The sequence below is a fragment of the Salmo trutta genome, unplaced genomic scaffold, assembly GCF_901001165.1.
Source record: "Salmo trutta unplaced genomic scaffold, fSalTru1.1, whole genome shotgun sequence".
Classification (NCBI taxonomy): Eukaryota; Metazoa; Chordata; class Actinopteri; order Salmoniformes; family Salmonidae; genus Salmo; species Salmo trutta.
In genome coordinates this window covers 187,946-202,990 of record NW_021822679.1, presented here as the reverse complement: position 1 = coordinate 202,990, position 15,045 = coordinate 187,946, and the positions used below count along the sequence as shown (strand labels likewise).

The following is a 15,045-nucleotide window of genomic DNA, read 5'->3' as shown; positions in this document are numbered from 1 at the left end:
AGACTTCAGCCCATACTGGTCTATTGGAGAGACTTCAGCCCATACTGGTCTATTGGAGAGACTTCAGCCCATACTGGTCTATTGGAGAGACTTCAGCCCATACTGGTCTATTGGAGAGACTTCAGCCCATACTGGTCTATTGGAGAGACTTCAGCCCATACTGGTCTATTGGAGAGACTTCAGCCCATACTGGTCTATTGGAGAGACTTCAGCCCATACTGGTCTATTGGAGAGACTTCAGCCCATACTGGTCTATTGGAGACTTCAGGTCTCTAAAGAGAGGATAAGTTTGTACCTGTTTTTTCAGCGAGGGAAAAAACACCAAAAACAAACCAGGTTAAAACATGAAACTGTTTTCATTTTCAATTTACAATTCTTATTTTAACTTTTTCTTCTGTCCTCAAAGCTTAATCCCTTTGGAAAATACAGGTGCACCATTTAGTAAATCTGTCTGTTTTGTATAATATCAGCCAGTATTATTTTTAAGTTGTGCTCACAATCCAAAACTGGTCCCTGAATCTGTAAACGTTTCTCAACTCATAACATTGGTTACCAATTACCAATTGATATATGAATATAATTCGTACAAAACGTTGGACTTTTTTTGTCCTTAAGATCCCGTTCATTCTCTTAAAATAAATGTCCTTAGGTCAGTAAGAGTAGAAACCACAGGATATTCATTTTAGAGATGTGAGAGATACGGTCTGGCATCGTTCCCTGATCTCTGTCAAGATTACGTGACTCAAAAAAAAAGGACTGTAGCACTTTCTCATCTCTCTTTTCTTTTATTATCCCACCTTGTATAATGATGTACTGGTACCGACGATAACACCTGCTGTAGCCGGACAACCCCCCTCACAAACTGAAACCAGACTCTTCTTCCTCTCTCGCTCTCTCTCTCCCTTATTCTCTCCCTCAAACTGAAACCCGACTCCTCTTCCTCTCTCTCTCTCTCTCCCTTATTCTCTCCCTCAAACTGAAACCCGACTCCTCTTCCTCTCTCTCTCTCTGTCCCTTATTCTCTCCCTCAAACTGAAACCTCTTTATCTTTATCTCTCTCTATCTCCCATATAGAGCGCGTTCGGAAAGTATTCAGACCCCTTGACTTTTTCCACATTTTGTTACGTTACAGTCTTATTCTAAAATGGATTCAATAGTTTTTTCCCCTCATCAATCTACACACAATACCCCATAATGACACCACGATACCCCATAATGACATCACAATACCCCATGATGACATCACAATACCCCATAATGACATCACAATACCCCATGATGACATCACAATACCCCATAATGACATCACAATACCCCATAATGACAAAGCAAAAAAAAAAAAATGGAAATATTACATTTACATTTTAATCATTTAGCAGACGCTCTTATCCAGAGCGACTTACAGTAGTGAATACATACATTTCATGCATTTTTTATTTTATATATATATATATATATATTTTTTTTTTTTTTGTACTATCACATTTACATAAGTATTCAGACCATTTACTCAGTACTTTGTTGAAGCACCTTCACCAGCGATTACAGCCTCAAGTCTTCTTGGGTATGATGCTACAAGCTTGGCACACCTGTATTTGGGGAGTTTCTCCCATTCTTCTCTGCAGATCCTCTCAAGCTCTGTCAGGTTGGATGGGGAGCGTCGCTGCACGGCTATTTTCAGGTCTCTCCAGAGATGTTCAAATGGGTCAAAGTCTGGGATCTGTCTGGTCCACTCAAGGACATTCAGAGACTTGTCCTGAAGCCACTCCTACCTTGTCTTGGCTGTATGCCCTGTCCGGGGTATCATCAGATGGGGCCACAGTGTCTCCTGACCCAGCCTCCAGTATTTATGCTGCAGTAGTTTATGTGTCGGGGGGCTAGGGTCAGTCTGTTATATCTGGAGTATTTCTTCAGTGTCCTGTGTGAATTTAAGTATGCTCTCTCTAATTCTCTCTTTCTTTCTCTCTCTCGGGGGACCTGAGCCCTAGGACCATGCCTCAGGACTACCTGGCATGATGACTCCTTGCTGTCCCCAGTCCACCTGGCCATGCTGCTGCTCCAGTTTCAACTGTTCTGCCTGAGGCTATGGAACCCTGACCTGTTCACCGGACGTGCTACCTGTCCCAGACCTGCTGTTTTCAACTCTCTAGAGACAGCAGGAGCGGTAGAGATACTCTCAATGATCGGCTATGAAAAGCCAACTGACATTTACTCCTGAGGTGCTGACCTGTTGCACCCTCGACAACCACTGTGATTATTATTATTTGACCATGCTGGTCATTTATGAACATTTGAATATCTTGGCCATGTTCTGTTATAATCTCCACCTGGCACAGCCAGAAGAGGACTGGCCACCCCTCATAGCCTGGTTCCTCTCTAGGTTTCTTCCTAGGTCCCTGGCCTTTCTGGGGAGTTTTTCCTAGCCACCGTGCTTCTACACCTGCATTGCTTTCTGTTTGGGGTTTTAGGCTGGGTTTCTGTACAGCACTTTGAGATATCAGCTGATGTAAGAAGGGCTATATAAATACATGTAACGCGGGTCGTATAAAGGGGACCAAGGCGCAGCGTGTAGAGTGCTCATATTCACTTTTATTATGAAGACACTAGAACAAAACAACAAAACAACCGACAACAGTTCCGTCAGGTGAACATACACTAAACAGAAAACAACTACCCACAAAACCCAGGAAGAAAAACCCCAACTTAAATATGATCTCTAATCAGAGGCAACGAGGATCAACTGCCTCCAATTAGAGATCAACCCAAACAATCTCAACATAGAAATAGAAAAACTAGAACTTAAACATAGAAATAGAAAACATTGAAAAACACAAAAACACCCCCTGTCACGCCCTGACCTACTCTACTATAGAAAATTACATCTTACTAGGATCAGGACGTGACAATAAATTTGATTTGATTTGCTTAGGGTCGTTGTCCTGTTGGAAGGTGAACCTTCGCCCTGGTCTGAGGACCTGAGCTCTCTGGAGCAGGTTTCCACCAAGGTTCTCTCTGTACCTTTCTCCGTTCATCTTTGCCTCGATCCTGACTAGTCTCCCAGTCCCTGCTGCTGAAAAACATCCCCACAGCATGATGCTGCCACCACCATGCTTCACTGTAGGGATGGTGCCAGGTTTCCGCCAGATGTGACGCTTAGCATTCAGGTCAAATAGTTCAATCTTGGTTTCATCAGACCAGAGAATCTTGTTTCTCATGGTCTGAGAGTTTATGGGTGACTTTTGGCAAACTCCAAGCAGGCTGTCATGTGCCTTTTACTAAGGAGTGGCTTCCGTCTGGCCACTTTACCATAAAGGCCTGATTGGTGGAGTGCTGCAGAGATGGTTGTTCTTCTGGAAGGTTCTCCCATCTCCACAGAGGAACTCTAGAGCTCTGTCAGAGTGACCATCGGGTTCTTGGTCACCTCCCTGACCAAGGCCCTTCTCCCCCGAATGCTCAGTTTGGCCGGGCGACCAGCTCTAGGAAGAGTCTTGGTGGTTCTAAACTTCTTCAATTTCAGAATGATGGAGGCCACTGTGTTTTTGGGGACCTTCAATATTGCTGAAATGTTTTGGTACCCTTCCCCAGATCTGTGCCTCGACACAATCCTGTCTCGGAGCTCTACGGACAATTCCTTCGACCTTATGGCTTGTTTCTTGCTTTGACATGCACTGTCAACTGTGGGACCTTATATAGACAGGTGCCTTTTCAAATCATGTCCAATCAACTGATTTTACCACAAGTGGACTCCAATCAAGTTGTAGAAACATCTCAGGGATGATCAATGGAAACAGGATGAACCTGACCTCAATTTGAGTCTCATAGCAAAGGGTCAGAATACATATGTAAAAAAGGTATCTGTTTTTTATGTTTAATACATTTGCTAAAATTTCGAAAAACCTGTTTTCACATTGTCATTATGGGGTAGTGTGTGTAGATTGCGGAGGATTATTAAGGCTGTTACGTAACAAAATGTGGAAAATGTCAAGTGGTCGGAATACTTTCCGACAGCACTCTAGAAGCTGGCTAACAAGCTAAGATTGCACCTTTCAGTAAAAAGCAGATTATTCAGTCAACCTTTTGATCAAAGTGCATCTGCTACAACTCTTAATTAAGCAGTTTTAAATCAGCTTCCTGCTTTGCTATAAAATCCGAGTGTAGTTTTGACACAGCCAGGTCAGCAGTCTGGGTCTGAGTGTAGTTTTGACACAGCCAGATCAGCAGTCTGGGCAATAGCATACATAATGGTATCATCCACATAGAGATTAAGTTAACCATTTTACCAGATTTTTAAAGATTTTGGTGAAACCCTTTATCAGCACACTTCAGATTATCTACAAAAATAACAATGTCAAAGTACAAATAGAGAGATAAAGGTTGAGAAAGAGAGAGAGAGAAAGATAGAGAGGTATAGAGAGGTTTCAGTTTGAGGGAGAGAATAAGGGAGAGAGAGAGGAAGAAGATTCTGGTTTCAGTTTGTGAGGGGGGTTGTCCGGCTGCAACATGCCGTGGTGTTAGTCAGTACCAATACATCATTATGGTTTAATTTACACAGTCCCGCTTTAAATGTCGTTCATCTTATAAAGGCTTCATAGAGCCTTCACAATGTCTTCATAAGCACTACATAAATGTGTTACAATGTATCTATAACCGTTTGTCATTATTTTTAAAGGGTTCGTAAATGTGGCAAAACCCACAATGTCACTATGTTATAAAGGGTGACATGTTGTGCTGAAGGATGGCAAACCAGTTGCTGTGATAAAACCATTTGCTGTGATAAAACCATTTGCTGTGATAAAACCAGTTGCTGTGATAAAACCATTTGCTGTGATAAAACCAGTTGCTGTGATAAAACCAGTTGCTGTGATAAAACCATTTGCTGTGATAAAACCATTTGCTGTGATAAAACCATTTGCTGTGATAAAACCAGTTGCTGTGATAAAACCATTTGCTGTGATAAAACCATTTGCTGTGATAAAACCATTTGCTGTGATAAAACCAGTTGCTGTGATAAAACCAGTTGCTGTGATAAAACCATTTGCTGTGATAAAACCAGTTGCTGTGATAAAACCAGTTGCTGTGATAAAACCAATTGCTGTGTTGTGCACTCTCCTCAAACAATAGCATAGTATTTTTTTCCCATCTGCCCTCTCTACCAGCAATACGGTGCATTAAAACTAAAATCAGATTTATCTAGCTCCGTGGAGACCCTAGGAACCTCAAGAATTAACCAATCCCTTGAGGAGGTTAGACAAGTCAGTGTTTATACTTCAACAGGCAAAGTTAGATAAGACAGACGTTTATGAAGTAGGGCAACTACTTGTTTTTGTAAACAAAAAAAAGTAGTAAAGTAGATATTTACAGGTCTTTAGCAGAGTCCAGCCAACCTTTTGAAGATAACGCTTTTGGAACGTAAGAACCATTCGTCATATATCTCAATATCTCTTCCCTGTTTAAAGAGACCTAGTTCTAGGAACCAACATGCAGAACCTCCAGCAGGAAGAGAGGTCTGAACCATTCGTCATATATCTCAATATCTCTTCCCTGTTTAAAGAGACCTAGTTCTAGGAACTAGGAACCAACATGCAGAACCTCCAGCAGGAAGAGAGGTCTGAACCATTCGTCCACCAGCTGAGGGACAAGCTACACTATTCACAGCTTTGTGTAATATTCAATGTAATTACATTGCTAGACTTTATGAAACTTCATGTATTTGTATTGGTTTTAAACATGTCTTTAATGTTTATTTGTTTTAGCTGTTAGTGATAATTCCCTAAGCGTTAATACATATGTGTTTACATCATTTAGCCTTTATGGATGTGTTATGAATGATCAAATGAGTCTGACTTTAAATGAAGTACACTGTCCTGCAGTATAGTCTTTATGGATGTGTTATGAATGATCAAATGAGTCTGACTTTAAATGAAGTACACTGTCCTGCAGTATAGTCTTTATGGATGTGTTATGAATGATCAAATGAGTCTGACTTTAAATGAAGTACACTGTCCTGCAGTATAGTCTTTATGGATGTGTTATGAATGACCAAATGAGTCTGACTTTAAATGAAGTACACTGTCCTGCAGTATAGTCTTTATGGATGTGTTATGAATGATCAAATGAATCTGACTTTAAATGAAGTATTACAGGACACTACATAAAGGCTCAATAAACAGGTTATTATCGTTCTCTTGATTTATGAAGGTTTTGTCACGATCCACAGGTTACTGTTGCGTGTGAGAGGGATTTACGTGTGTGGTGTGTGTGTGTGTGGTGTGTGTGTGTGTGTGTGTGTGTGTGTGTGTGTGTGTGGTGTGTGGTGTGTGGTGTGTGTGTGTGTGTGTGTGTGTGTCAGATGGTTTGGAGTAGTCCAACCTGAGACTACTGCACCAGGTATTCCTCCATGGAGACCAGGGCTTGATTCCAACCTGTTACAATGGTGACAACAATTTCTGGGTGATCTTTCAGCGGGGGAGTGGGGGAATGTGTTAAAGACCTGACTGGGTCCAACACCGCGGAACGAGAGATGAAAAGTCAAAATGTTCCGTTACCGTACTTAGAAGCATGTCAAACGCTGTTTAAAATCAATCTTTATGGTATTTTTAATGTAAAATTGCGATAATATTCCAACCGGACAATAGCATATTCATTACAGAAGAAAAAGAAGGAGGGGCGCGCTCGCGGGACCGAGCATATCCAATCCCTTTGTTGCCAGGCAGACCACTCAGAAACTGAGCTCCTATTATCTGCCCAGTGACAGGAAAATGCTCAAACCACTTTCTGAAGGCTTTAGACAGCCAGTGGAAGCCTTAGAAAGTGCAACGTCCCCCACAGACACTGTAGTTTCGATAGAGAATCAAAAGAACTACAATTCTCAGAATTGGGAAGTGGAAAGCCACTTCCTGCTTGGAATTTTCTCAGGTTTTTGCCTGCCATATGAGTTCTGTTATACTCACAGACATCATTTTAACAGTTTTGGAAACTTTGGAGTATTTTCTATCCAAATCAACTAATAATATGCATTTTCTAGTTTCTGGGCCAGAGTAGTAACCTGTTTAAATTGGGTACATTTTTCATCCGGCCATGAAAATACTGCCCCCTAGCCCAGACAGGTTAAAGATCTGACTGGGTCCAATACCACTGAGGTGTGGCTCGTTATATTGTGATGTTAAAGACCTGACTGGGTCCAACACTATGGCTCGTTTATGTTCTGTGCATGTTTGTGTACTGAGGAACATGTAACTTTGTTCCAGAAGAAAGAAACTTTACATTTCTTTATGCTAGGGGCTTCATCAAGGTAAGTGTTTCTTGGTGTAAATGGAACAAACTGAAACTGAACTCCTCTCTCTCTCTATCTTTACCTCTCTCTCTCTATCTTTACCTCTCTCTCTCTATCTTTACCTCTCTCTCTATCTTTACCTCTCTCTCTATCTTTACCTCTCTCTTTATCTCTCTCTCTCTCTCTAGATCTTTACCTCTCTCTTTATCTCTCTCTCTCTCTATCTTTACCTCTCTCTCTCTTTACCTCTCTCTCTATCTTTACCTCTCTCTTTATCTCTCTCTCTCTCTATCTTTACCTCTCTCTCTCTATCTTTACCTCTCTCTCTATCTTTACCTCTCTCTCTATCTTTACCTCTCTCTTTATCTCTCTCTCTCTCTCTAGATCTTTACCTCTCTCTTTATCTCTCTCTCTCTCTATCTTTACCTCTCTCTCTATCTTTACCTCTCTCTCTATCTTTACCTCTCTCTCTATCTTTACCTCTCTCTCTATCTTTACCTCTCTCTTTATCTCTCTCTCTCTATCTATCTTTACCTCTCTCTCTCTACATACAGTTGAAGTAGGAAGTTTACATACACCTTAGCCAAATATATTTAAACTCAGTTTTACAATTCCTGACATTTAATCCTAGTAAACATTCCCTGTTTTAGGTCAGTTAGGATCACCACTTTATTTTAAGAATGTGAAATGTCAGAATAATAGTAGAGAGAATGATTTATTTCAGCTTTTATTTCTTTCATCACATTCCCAGTGGGTCAGAAGTTCCCAGTGGGTCAGAAGTTTACATACACTCAATTAGTATTTGGTAGCATTGACTTTAAATTGTTAAACTTGGGTCAAACGTTTCGGGTAGCCTTCCACAAGCTTCCCACAATAAGTTAGGTGAATTTTGGCCCATTTCTCCTGACAGAGCTGGTGTAACTGAGTCAGGTTTGTAGGCCTCCTTGCTCGCACCTGCTTTTTCAGTTCTGCCCACAAATGTTCTATAGGATTGTGGTCAGGGCTTTGTGATGGCCACTCCAATACCTTGACTTTGTTGTCCTTAAGCCATTTTGCCACAACTTTGGAAGTATGCTTGGGGTCATTGTCCATTTGAAAGACTCATTTGCAACCAAGCTTTAACTTCCTGACTGATGTCTTGAGATGTTGCTTCAATATATCCACATAATTTACAGAGCTGTGAGGGGAACGGCACCTCCGTACCTTCAGGCTCTGATCAGTCCCTACACCCAAACAAGGGCACTGCGTTCATCCACCTCTGGCCTGCTCGCCTCCCTACCTCTGCGGAAGCACAGTTCCGGCTCAGCCCAGTCAAAACTGTTCGCTGCTCTGGCACCCCAATCGTGGAACAAGCTCCCTCACGACGCCAGGACAGCGGAGTCAATCACCACCTTCCGGAGACACCTGAAACCCCACCTCTTTAAGGAATACCTGGGATAGGATAAAGTAATCCTTCTAACCCTCCCCCCTACCCCCCCAAAAAAAGATATAGATGCACTATTGTAAAGTGGTTGTTCCACTGGATATCATAAGGTGAATGCACCAATTTGTAAGTCGCTCTGGATAAGAGCGTCTGCTAAATTACATAAATGTAAATGTAATTTTCCTTCCTCATGGTGCCATCTATTTTGTGAAGTGAACCAGTCCCTCCTGCAGCAAAGCACCCCCACAACATGATGCTGCCACCCTCGTGCTTCACGGTTGGGATGGTGTTCTTCGGGTTGCAAGCCTCCCGCTTTTTCCTCCAAATACAACGATGGTCATTATGGCCAAACAGTTCTATTTTTGTTTCATTAGACCAGAGGACATTTCTCCAAAAAGTACAATATTTGTCCCCATGTGCAGTTGCAAACCATAGTCTGGCTTTCTTAGGGCGGATTTGGAGCAGTGGCTTCTTCCTTGCTGAGTGGCCTTTCAGGTTATGTCGATATAGGACTCATTTTACTGTGGATATAGATACTTTTGTACCTGTTTCCTCCAGCATCTTCAAAAGGTCCTTTGCTGTTGTTCTGGGATTGATTTGCACTTTTTGCATCAAAGTGCGTTAATCTATAGGAGACAGAACACGTCTCCTTCCTGAGCTGTATGACGGCTGTGTGGTCCCATGGTGTTTATACTTGCGTACTATTGTTTGTACACATGAACGTGGTACCTTCAGGTGTTTGGAAATTTCTCCCAAGGATGAACCAGACAATTTTTTCTGAGGTCTTGGCTGATTTCTTTTGATTTTCCAATGATGTCAAGCAATGAGGCACTGAGTTTGAAGGTAAACCTTGAAATACATCCACAGGTACACCTCCAATTGACTCAAATGGTGCCAATTAGCCTATCAGAAGCTTCTAAAGCCATGACATAATTTTCGGGAATTTTCCAAGCTGTTTAAAGGCACAGTCAACTTAGTGTATGTAAACTTCTGACCCACTGGAATTGTGATACAGTGAATTATAAGTGAAATAATCTGAGAGAGAGAGAGAGAGAGAGAGAGAGAGAGAGAGAGAGAGAGAGAGACAGACAGACAGAGAGAGAGAGAGACAGAGAGAGACAGACAGACAGAGAGAGAGAGAGAGAGACAGAGAGAGAGAGAGACAGAGAGAGACAGGGAGAGACAGACAGAGAGAGAGAGAGAAAGAAAGAGAGAGAAAGAGAGAGAAAGAGAGACAGAGAGAGAGAGAGAGAGAGAGAGAGGTCCCACTGTGTAAAGTAAACCATAATGATGTATTGGTACTGACTAACACCACGGCATGTTGCAGCCGGACAACCCCCCTCACAAACTGAAACCAGACTCTTCTCCCTCTCTCTCTCTCCCTCTCTCTCTCCCCCTTATTCTCTCCCTCAAACTGAAACCTCTCTCTACCTCTCTCTCTCTTTCTCAACTTTTATCTCTCTATTTGTACTTTGACATTGTTTTTCTTGTAGATTATCCTAAGTGTGCTGATGAAGGTTTTTTCCAAAATCCCCCAAAAATCCCCCCCCCCTTCCCTCTGCACCAAACACCCCGTTTCTGTCCTCTCTCTCGCTCTCTCTCTCTCTGTCTCTGCACCAAACGCCAGGCACTCTTGTGCCACTGCCACATTCATTACTGGCAGTGCATTTCCAATAATAACTTCAGCTGCCAGTGCCAGAAGAATACGGGAGAGATATTGAGGTAAGAGAGACAGCGCGAGAGAGAGAAACATAGAGAGAGAGAGAGAAACAAGGGAAGAGAAAAATGAAACATTCCTACTGGTAAAATGTCCCCTTCTGGCAGCCAAAACCTATATCATTACTGCATGCAGGGACACACACACCCCTCCTGTCCCGTCGCATTGCTGTGCCCCACACACACACATACACCCTCCCCCACCCTCTTACCTTCATAGACGACTCTGCAGTAGGCATCACTGATGTCATCGTCTTCTGTATGAAGCCTCTCAGCACACAGGATAAACACTCGCAGCATCGTACACACTCACACACACACACACACCGTCACTTAGCTGCACTCCTGTACAGAACCTGCTGGAAGTAAGAGAGAAACAGAGGAAGAGTATTCCAAGTCCCAGAATCCTTACTGTGCAGTGTCCACTAAGAGACATACAGAGAGAGAGAGAGAGAGAGAGAGAGAGAGAGAGAGAGAGAGAGAGAGAGAGAGAGACGGTGTATGGGACTGCTGCCGCCGTCTCCTCTGACTCACACACACACACACACACACACACACACACACACACACACACACCAACCAGCTGACTTATGGAAAGACACACACACACACACACCAATCCCCAGCTGCCAGTCTCTTAAAGGGACAGAGGACCAAAAGCTCACTCTCTCTCTGTCACGCACGCACACAAACACACAGGCAGTCACATTGATGTTGAAGTTAACATTGGTCACCTCACATGCATAATAGAAAATAATGTATTATATTTATTATTTATTTATTTATTATAATTTTTGTTCCAGCTATTATCTCCTTCTCAGAGACATCTGTGTATAAAACATAAAGGATAAACCATCTAAAGAGGAGAAACATCCTCAGATAAACCATTTAATGTTGTCTCTTTTTTATTTATTTAACCTTTATTTAACCTTTATTTAACCTTTATTTAACCTTTATTTAACTAGGGCAAGTCAGTTAAGAACAAGTTCTTATTTTCAATGACGGCCTTACCCCGGCAAAACCCAAACCCGGACGACGCTGGGCCAACTGTGCGCCGCCCTGTGGGACTCCCAATCACGGCCGGTTGTGATACAGCCTGGAATCGAACCAGGGTGTCTGTAGCGACGCCTCTAGCACTGAGATGCAGTGCCTTAGACCTCTGTGCACTCGGGAGCACACACACACACACACACACACTTTGTAACAACAGTGAAAGGGCAACAGTGTGTGGGGACTGGAAGCGAAAGAATGTGCATGCTGGGGCGGTCTGTGAGTGAGACAGGGAAACACAAAGACAGAGGCTGAACAGGGGGATGAGAGGGAGACAGTTTCCTAAAAAGAAAAGTCAGTCCATGAAAACATTTAGTGATGTCACATGACTCTGCAGCGACGGTTGGTTATCTGAGCTGACTGCAGCGACGGTCGGTTATCTGAGCTGACTGCAGCGACGGTCGGTTATCTGAGCTGACTGCAGCGACGGTCGGTTATCTGAGCTGACTGCAGCGACGGTTGGTTATCTGAGCTGACTGCAGCGACGGTTGGTTATCTGAGCTGACTGCAGCGACGGTCGGTTATCTGAGCTGACTGCAGCGACGGTTGGTTATCTGAGCTGACTGCAGCGACGGTCGGTTATCTGAGCTGACTGCAGCGACGGTCGGTTATCTGAGCTGACTGTAGCGATGGTTGGTTATCTGAGCTGACTGCAGCGACGGTCGGTTATCTGAGCTGGCTGTAGCGACGGTCGGTTATCTGAGCTGGCTGTAGCGACGGTCGGTTATCTGAGCTGGCTGTAGCGACGGTCGGTTATCTGAGCTGACTGTAGCGATGGTCGGTTATCTGAGCTGACTGTAGCGATGGTTGGTTATCTGAGCTGGCAAACTGAATCCAACTTCCAGCGATGCATGAGAGTTCGCCACGCGAGTTCCTGGTCCCCATGTGACACACAGTGTGATCTGGCTTAATGGAACTTCCATAGAACTCTCACAATGTTCCATCATTCTTAGAATGGAATCTGGAACCTGTCTGGAACACACAATATAGCAGGATTCCAGAAACATCCGGGGAACTTGTGTTGAGGTTTTACAAGCTGTGTCTCCCAGAAAAGAGTTTATTATGGTAGGAAACCACTAATTAAACAGCTATGGGAAAAATCATATGCAAGGCGCACAGCCCCACAGGTGGGTGAATATATATATATACTGCTCAAAAAAATAAAGGGAACACTTAAACAACACAATGTAACTCCAAGTCAATCACACTTCTGTGAAATCAAACTGTCCACTTAGGAAGCAACACTGATTGACAATAAATTTCACATGCTGTTGTGCAAATGGAATAGACAACAGGTGGAAATTATAGGCAATTAGCAAGACACCCCCAATAAAGGAGTGGTTCTGCAGGTGGAAACCACAGACCACTTCTCAGTTCCTATGCTTCCTGGCTGATGTTTTGGTCACTTTTGAATGCTGGCGGTGCTTTCACTCTAGTGGTAGCATGAGACAGAGTCTACAACCCACACAAGTGGCTCAGGTAGTGCAGCTCATCCAGGATGGCACATCAATGCGAGCTGTGGCAAGAAGGTTTGCTGTGTCTGTCAGCGTAGTGTCCAGAGAATGGAGGCGCTACCAGGAGACAGGCCAGTACATCAGGAGACGTGGAGGAGGCCGTAGGAAGGCAACAACCCAGCAGCAGGACCGCTACCTCCTCCTTTGTGCAAGGAGGAGCAGGAGGAGCACTGCCAGACCCCTGCAAAATGACCTCCAGCAGGCCACAAATGTGCATGTGTCTGCTCAAACGGTCAGAAACAGACTCCATGAGGGTGGTATGAGGGCCCGACGTCCACAGGTGGGGGTTGTGCTTACAGCCCAATACCGTGCAGGACGTTTGGCATTTGCCAGAGAACAACAAGATTGGCAAATTTGCCACTGGCGCCCTGTGCTCTTCACAGATGAAAGCAGGTTCACACTGAGCACATGTGACAGACGTGACGTGAGTCTGGAGACGCCGTGGAGAACGTTCTGCTGCCTGCAACATCCTCCAGCATGACCGGTTTGGCGGTGGGTCAGTCATGGTGTGGGGTGGCATTTCTTTGGGGGGCCGCACAGCCCTCCATGTGCTCGCCAGAGGTAGCCTGACTGCCATTAGGTACCGAGATGAGATCCTCAGACCCCTTGTGAGACCATATGCTGGTGCGGTTGGCCCTGGGTTCCTCCTAATGCAAGACAATGCTAGACCTCATGTGGCTGGAGTGTGTAAGCAGTTCCTGCAAGAGGAAGGCATTGATGCTATGGACTGGCCCGCCCGTTCCCCAGACCTGAATCCAATTGAGCACATCTGGGACATCATGTCTCGCTCCATCCACCAACGCCACGTTGCACCACAGACTGTCCAGGAGTTGGCGGATGCTTTAGTCCAGGTCTGGGAGGAGATCCCTCAGGAGACCATCCGCCACCTCATCAGGAGCATGCCCAGGCGTTGTAGGGAGGTCATACAGGCACGTGGAGGCCACACACACTACTGAGCCTCATTTTGACTTGTTTTAAGGACATTACATCAAAGTTGGATCAGCCTGTAGTGTGGTTTTCCACTTTAATTTTGAGTGTGACTCCAAATCTAGGCCTCCATGGGTTGATAAATTGGATTTCCATTGATTATTTTTGTGTGATTTTGTAGTCAGCACATTCAACTATGTAAAGAAAAAAGTATTTAATAAGATTATTTCTTTCATTCAGATCTAGGATGTGTTATTTTAGTGTTCCCTTTATTTTTTGGAGCAGTGTAGTATATATATATATATATATACAGTTCAAGTCAGAAGTTTACTTACACTTGGGTAAAACCTGTTTTTCAGCCTCATTTTTTCTACTTTTGTGCATAAAGAAAATGTACAACTTTTATTCATCAAAAACATAAAATACCGTCAAAAATGACAAAAATATAATGATATGATATTTTGGCCATATCACCCAGCTCTAGTCGCTACATGCCCAAGAGGTTTTGTTTAAATCCATTGATGACTTTTAGTTTTATTGAAGAAGAAAAAAGGTTTTGAGGCCCTAAAGTAAATATACTATCCTCCTGTCTTTTTGTTAAATTATTGACCTGTGGAACATTCACCTACTGGGTCAATTATAACATTTAATATCCTCCACTTGGTTGAATTGTAAATGACTGGTAGGTCCTGGGAACATACTTAGTGTGTAATGGTAGCTGAGATATGTTGTTTATATAAAAATATTATTAATTTAACTTAAATAATATTTTCATAATTAACTAAAGTCTAAAAGTGTTAGTTTGTTCCCCAGTCTCCTCTACTCTGACTGAGAAAAGGCCTCCTCAACTGAAGAATCTACAGCTGCTGAGTCTGAGGTGTTAATCAGTCCAGTGCTGCTCTGACCACAGTGTTGTTAGGAACCACATTTTCTAATGCTACATACACAGCCTTGTGTCAACTCTTACTGTGACCTACTTTAGTTACTGGAAATAAACTCAGCAGTGGTCAGACCACAGAATACACCAACATAAACACCACCAGTAAATGAAACATCCATTATTGCCATCTTCTGGTTTCCAGGAAGTGTGTTCGACCGTGCTTCTACACCTGCATTGCTTGCTGTTTGGGGTTTTAGGCTGG

General features: G+C 43.4%; 1 long non-coding RNA gene across 1 annotated transcript in view; it reads right to left on the bottom strand.

Annotated features, from left to right (window-relative positions):
- LOC115183216 (uncharacterized) overlaps window positions 1-10,966 on the bottom strand; it is a 39,265-nt gene extending 28,299 nt beyond the window's left edge. Inside the window, exon 1 of the long non-coding RNA XR_003874002.1 lies at window positions 10,625-10,966. This is a non-coding gene — a long non-coding RNA (uncharacterized LOC115183216). The remainder of the gene's footprint in view (window positions 1-10,624) is intronic.
- Window positions 10,967-15,045: the final 4,079 nt, after the last annotated feature.